At 43.9% G+C, this 6,569-nt stretch overlaps 1 long non-coding RNA gene across 1 annotated transcript; it reads right to left on the bottom strand.

The window, feature by feature from the left end:
• Nucleotides 1-3,037: 3,037 nt before the first annotated feature.
• Nucleotides 3,038-6,311, bottom strand: LOC125116519 (uncharacterized). The gene is made up of 3 exons (XR_007132357.1): nt 6,154-6,311; nt 5,529-5,632; nt 3,038-3,435 (listed from the first exon to the last, which is right to left on the bottom strand). It is a non-coding gene; the product is annotated as an uncharacterized LOC125116519 (long non-coding RNA).
• Nucleotides 6,312-6,569: the final 258 nt, after the last annotated feature.

Below are 6,569 nucleotides of genomic sequence, written 5' to 3'. Positions count from 1 at the left end.
GAACCTCTCGGGTGAGTGGTCTTGAGACACAGGGGGAAACTTGATGAGCAGCAGGGATTCTCAACTCTAAAGATGACAAATCCCTACCCTGGCCTGAGCTGATGGAAATGAGGCAAACACAAGCAAACTAAAAACCAAAAATCTGTCATATTTCCCCATAACTTCCTTTAGATCTTAGTCCTTACATGTGGTAAAAAGAATTTTAAAAAATATTTTAAGTAGTTCCCGTCATGGCTCAGTGGTTAACGAACCTGACTAGTATCCATGAGGACATGGGTTCGATCCCTGGCCTCGCTGAGTGGTTTAAGGATCTGGCGTTGCTGTGAGCTGCGGTGTAGGTCGCAGATGCCGCTTGGATTCTGCGTTGCTGTGGCTGTTGTGAGGGTGCAGCTCCGATTCGAGTCCTGGCCTGGAAACCTCCATATGCCACAGATATGGCCTTAAAAAAACAAAAGACAAAAAAAAATTTTTTTTTAAGAACTGTGTCACAAGAGCTGTGAAAGTACTTATATCCCTTGCTCACAAAATTCTGCTTCTAGATAGCTGTCTTAGGAAAATAATCATATTATCAAAAGTGATTTATAAATATGTTGGCTGAAGCATTATTTATAATATAGAAAAAGTTGGAAACAAAATCCATGTACAAAAATAAGAAAATGGTTAAATAAATCATAGTCCATCTATGTGACGAATGCTGTATACATATTTACAAATCATATTTTCAGAGAGAGTTGTTGATAAAGGAAAATGCCCAGCATTGAAAAAGGCAGATTCACAGTGAAATAGTCCACATAGTTATAATTTTAAATGTGTAAGTTTGTCTATGTATATGTATAGAAAACAGTTGAAAAGAACTACACCAAAATGTTAACTCATTATCTCTCGAGGCAGGATTATGAGGTTACAAGCGATTGTTTCTGGTTATTTACATTTTCTAGTATTTTAAGATTTTCCTACAGTGAGCCTGTATTACTTTTTAATGTCAGAAATATTAATTTTAAGGTTCTTATATTTATGTATATTCCTTTAAAATGATAAACTCTTCCTCCATAAGTCAGAAACCTGGACACCGAGGAGTTCTTATTATGGTGCAGTGGGTTAGGAACCTGAGTGCAGTGGCTTGGGTCACTTCGAAGGCTCGGGTTCTATCCCTGGCCTGCTACATTTGGTTAAAAGAATCCAGCATTGCTGCAGCTTGGATTCAGTCACTGGCCTGGGAACTTCCATATGCCATGGGCGCAGCCATTGAAGAAAGAAGAAAAAGAAACATGGACACCAAGTTTTGGCTTTAATGTAGTGAGCTGGAGAATTATGATTAAATACTATTTCAGGAGTTCCCGTCGTGGCGCAGTGGTTAACGAATCCGACTAGGAACCATGAGGTTGCGGGTTCGGTCCCTGCCCTTGCTCAGTGGGTTGGAGGATCCGGCGTTGCCGTGAGCTGTGGTGTAGGTTGCAGACGCGGCTCGGATCCCACGTTGCTGTGGCTCTGGCGTAGGCCGGTGGCTACAGCTCCGATTCAACCCCTGGCCTGGGAACCTCCATATGCCGCGGAAGCGGCCCAAGAAATAGCAACAACAACAACAACAAAAAGACAAAAGACAAAAAAAAATACTATTTCATTGATGACTCAGTTAATGAACGAATATTTATAGAGCCCATGTGAGTCACTCGACCAATGCTTATCTACCCCCTTTTATGTGCTGGCCATTGAATGCATGCCCAAAATGAAATCATGCCCATCTTGTCTGGATAATGATGGCAAGAAGATCCTGTTATGGGTACTCGTGAATGTCACATATCACTGAGGAATGAGACATGCCTAAAGGTTGGGCACATTTGCCCAAGCAAACTGCCAAGGAATCTAAGCCTTGCCCAAGTGTGTAAGACCCAGGCTCACCTTCTCGCCCAGCCTCACTGAAGCGTGGAGGCAAAGTTTTTGCAAGTTCCCATCATGATTTCCTGGATGCCTCATTTTCTGTTGTTTTGTCTCGGAAGGAAGTTCGGTTAGTCCAAGAGGCTTGGTTTGTTATACGGCTGTACAGCTCTGGACTTTCATAGCCTTCTCTTTAAGCGCTGACAACTTGATACTTTGATCAATGGTTGTTATATTTCTCTGTATGTTAGTTGGACAGGCTGATGATTTCCAAAGTCAATCCCTTCTCCTCTCCCTTTCTCTCTCCAGTTTACACATTTCTGTTTTCCAATTGCTTTATCTACGTCTTCTAAGTATCTCAAAGTAGGAAAAAGCAGGGGCCCTGGAATTCTCCTGCCCAGTCCCTGAACAGTCGTCAGGGCTGGCTGTGCCCTTGTGTCATAGAGGACTGCTGTATGACGCCGGTGGCCTGTGTTCAGGACGTGTTGCCAAGGTCACTATAGTTTGTTAACAGGCAGCTGCCACTGGAAAGCATGCGCCTGACTGGCAACATTTCCCCACTGTTGCAGAGAGCCTCTGAGTGGCAGGGAGGGATCTAAGCAGGTGGTTTCTGCTGCAAAAGCCACCCTCCCTGGATGTGCCTTCTTCCCACTGTGGCCTTTCCCAGGCCTGGCATGTGGCTTTCCCAGACACTCAGAGAGGCCACGTGCCCATTCACATGGCAGCAGCGTGCCTGGTGATCACACTGCACATCCCAGGTCTTTACCTGTAAAGTGGCTGTTTTCCCAACCCTTCCCTGCTCTTGAGAAAATGAGAGTCATTGGCAGAGATAAACATTTAAGCCTCGCTGGGAGATTTCCTGGCCCAGTGGGTTAAGAAGTGACTTTGGGATGGGGTGAAGGGGGAAGGAGTTCCCGTTGTGGCTCAGCTAGTTATGAAGCTGACTAGTACCCATGAGGATGCAGATTCGATCCCTGGCCTCACTCAGTGGGCTAAGGATGCCACATTGCTGTAGCCGAGGTGTAGGCTGGCAGCTGCAGCTCAGATTTGACCCCTAGCCTGGGCACTTCTATATGCTGCAGGTGCAGCCCTAAAAAGCAAAAATAAATAAATAAATAAAATGCCATCTCTATTTTTTGTGAGCTTCATGTTTTTAAAAACATGTGCTTAAACTTCTCAAGCCTCAGTTTCCTCACGGGAGGCAGGGGGCATGTGACAGCTAAGTGTTGCCCTCTGACCCCCTGCCTGGCTCATAGGAATCGCTCATTAAAGGGCAGCGCTGACAGATATTACACGTTCCTTACATGACGAGGTTCCCACGTAAGGATTGTGGGTGCGCGCAGGAGTCTGCCGTGTGTGCGAAAGGAGGGTGCAGTTGATGAGACTGACTTCCAGAGTTGCCGGAGTTCAACTTGTTTTTCCTTATGAAAATGCGAATGTGCCAACATCTCTTCTATATCACATGGGGAGGAGACTTAGCTTTTTCTTTCAGTTTTTCATCAGTTGAAAGAAAAGCTCTGGTGGCAGTGAGCCGTTGTGGAGGTCTGTCTGTGAGCTGGGCTGAAAGTACAAACCAGCGGGACAGTGAAATTTTGTGTGTTCCTTAAGTAAGCCCTCCTCCCGCTGCACTAGTAAGGTGATGTTCATTCCGACCCAGCCCCTCCATTCGTGTTTTGCTTTGTTTCTTCTCTTTCCAAGTAAAAGTATCTTTAACAGTGGTTCAACTGTTCAGAAATAGAACAACTATGAGACGACTTTTAAAGGATATGAACTAATACTAATCACATAATATGTAATAATCACACATCTATATATGGCACCTATTAGCACGGCCACCGTGAAATCCCATCTCTCTTTGAGAAAGTAACCGTTCTAGAGAGTGGGGTTCTGGACCATTGAGAGCTTGACCTTCAAAGCAAAAGAATGAGGAGTGAAGGAAGAAAAGGAAGGGAAAAGAAAGGAAAGGAAAGACATTTTGAGCAGAAAACTTTCTAACGTGTAATTCAGAGTTCCTGTCGTGGTGCAGTGGAAATGAACGCGACTAGGAACCATGAGGTTGCAGGTTCCATCCCTAGCCTCGCTTGGTGGGTTAAGGATCTGGTGTTGCCCTGAGCTGTGGTGTAGGTCGAAGATCCCGCATTGCTGTGACTGTGGTGTAGGCTCGTCGCAACAGCTCCGATTAGACCCCTAGCCTGGGAACCTCCATATGATGTGGGTGCTGCCCCCCAAAAAGGCAATTCAACCTCTCCAGCTTTCTGAAAGAGTCTGGAGGCTTTATTTAACATCTTTTTTTCTTTTCTTGGTCCTGACATTGTCATAATGAGAACCCGTTCTGATATTATTGTATAATAAAGTCCTGTGCTTAGGCAGTGGAGGTAGATGGGTATATATGCAGACATACTAGGAGGTCCTACGTTACTGGGCCTTCTAGAATTCTTCTGTCTGCTTTTTACACTTTTCTATTTCCTCCCTTCTTTAGGGTGTCAGCAGTTACTTCTTGCTAATATGCCTGTCTATAGGAAACCCTCTCCCTACTTCTCATTTTCTATTTCTAAAGTACTCTGGGCATGAACTTGAGAAAATCACAGTGATTAGGGCTGTGTGTACAATAAACATGACTACTTTTTGAGTCTGGGCCTAAGGGCCATTTCTCCTACGAGAAAAGTATATGTGTAAGAAAATTATTTCTCAAGTTTTGTTTTAATTTTTAGAATGTCTTGTTTCTAAACTGTTTTCTGGATAAATGAGGTGATGCAAAAACTCAGTTCTGTGTAAATAGAAAACATAGAAAGTGTTAGCGACCTACCCACTCCGGCCCCTGCCAGTTGTACAAGGTTGGTTATCAGTTAACCAAATGCTTATATTCAGATAATATATGTCTTCAGTGCCCTGAAGTTCTGAAAATTTTAATAGCTCTGTGGATTGAACTGACATGAGAGAAAAATATTTCAAGTCTCCTTCAGTCATTTTTATGCTCATAAAAGTATTCTCAATATATCCAAGGCAATTTTTGATCACAGAGAAATAATATCCTCAGAAATCTCAGGTGCCATCTCCCTACTGGAGACACTTTCTTCCTTTCCCGATTGTTTTACAAGATGCATTTCCATGGCTGGCCATTTCTGTTTAGGATTCTGTTGGTCAAAAACATAATCTAGACAGCAGCCATGGCTTCAGGCTTTCCTGGCAGAAAGTGTAGTGAGTACTCAAAGTCAGGGGTTAGGAGCAGTTAGTCACCAAACACCATCACATTCAACTGTGCAAAGCTCCTACTGTACCCCCCTGGCCTGTTCCTTCCTGTGTGGATTGGGACCCAGAGCAGATTGTGGCTGGCTGGCCTTCCAGAAAGATCCACGCACTGGTCCCTGGACCCCAGGAGGCCTCTGGTACCCTGACTGTTTATATTAGCTATCATGCACACAGCAGTCATGTGGTACCCTTTGCAGTCAGCAAGTTTATCTTGTGTTAAAATTTTACCAATAGAAACGAAGCAGTGTTTACCCCCGTTTGATGGCAAGTCATGTGCAAATAGCACCTGTGAACATTTTCAGCACACATGCTGGACCACCCCCCCTTTCCTATTTCCCGTTGCGACGCCTGTCGGTGGGAAAGCCAGAAATGGTCAAATCTTTGGCGAGTGTTAAAATATTCACCAGAAATGGTTCACAGTCACTGCTGTCAAGGTGCCTGGGAGTTCTCCTTGTCACCATCAGAGCACGTTCATCCATTGACTGTAGACATTCATCTCAGCACCTAGCTGGAAACCCCGAATGCTGTTAACAGGTATTTCTGCCCAGTAACAAGAAGCCTCTATATTTAGAATTTTTTTTTAATGTGTTAGAATTTAAAAGGATTTTAAAAATTGGAGTTCATCATACTTTCCAACCTCTTTATTTCATATTTGTGGATCAGTCACAGTGTGCTAAGCACTCTTCTAAGTGCTTTGAAACATGAACTCATTTAATTCTCATAATCACTTAGTAAGATAAGTACCATCACCCTAGTTTGCATTTATGTAAATGGAGGCACAAAGAGATGAAGTCGTGTGTCCAAGGCCACACTACTAGTAAGTGATGGAGCAAGTGAGTTGAACCCAGGACCCAAGTGGGGCAAGTGCAGAAACACCACACCATGCAGCCTGCCCTGCTGACGCTGTCCTAGTGTGTCAACAAAGTGAACCAAAGTGGATTTTAAAAAATATCTGCTGTATTAGCTTGTTAGGGCTGTCACAAAAAGGTACCACAGACTAAGCAACTTAAACAACAGAAATTTACTTACAATTCTGGAGGCTAGAAGTTTAAGATCAGTGTCAGCAGGGCTGGTTCCTTCAAGGCCGCCCTCCTTGGTCTGTAGATGGCCGCCTCCTCCCTGTGTCCTTACATGGTCTCCCTCTGAGTCTGTGTCCTCATTTCCTCTTCTTGGGAGGATTCTAGTCATATTGGATCTGGGCCCACCCTAATGACCTCATTTTAACTTAATTACCTCTTTTAAAACCTCATCCCAAATACAGTCCCACTCTGAGGTCCTGAAGGTTAGGACTTCAGTATATAAATATGGGGTGGGGGGGCACAGCTTAGCCTGTAGCATCTACAAAATGGCCAAAATATTTTAGCAATTATGCAAAATGTCAAAATGAGCTCTGTGTTCTTTAAAAAGAGACAGTACTCAAATGGACATTTATTTGAATGACAAAA

This window comes from Phacochoerus africanus, chromosome 15 (assembly GCF_016906955.1).
Source record: "Phacochoerus africanus isolate WHEZ1 chromosome 15, ROS_Pafr_v1, whole genome shotgun sequence".
NCBI classification, from domain to species: Eukaryota; Metazoa; Chordata; class Mammalia; order Artiodactyla; family Suidae; genus Phacochoerus; species Phacochoerus africanus.
Note: the sequence above shows the minus strand (reverse complement) of the source record. Positions and strands in the feature narration are given on the sequence as shown.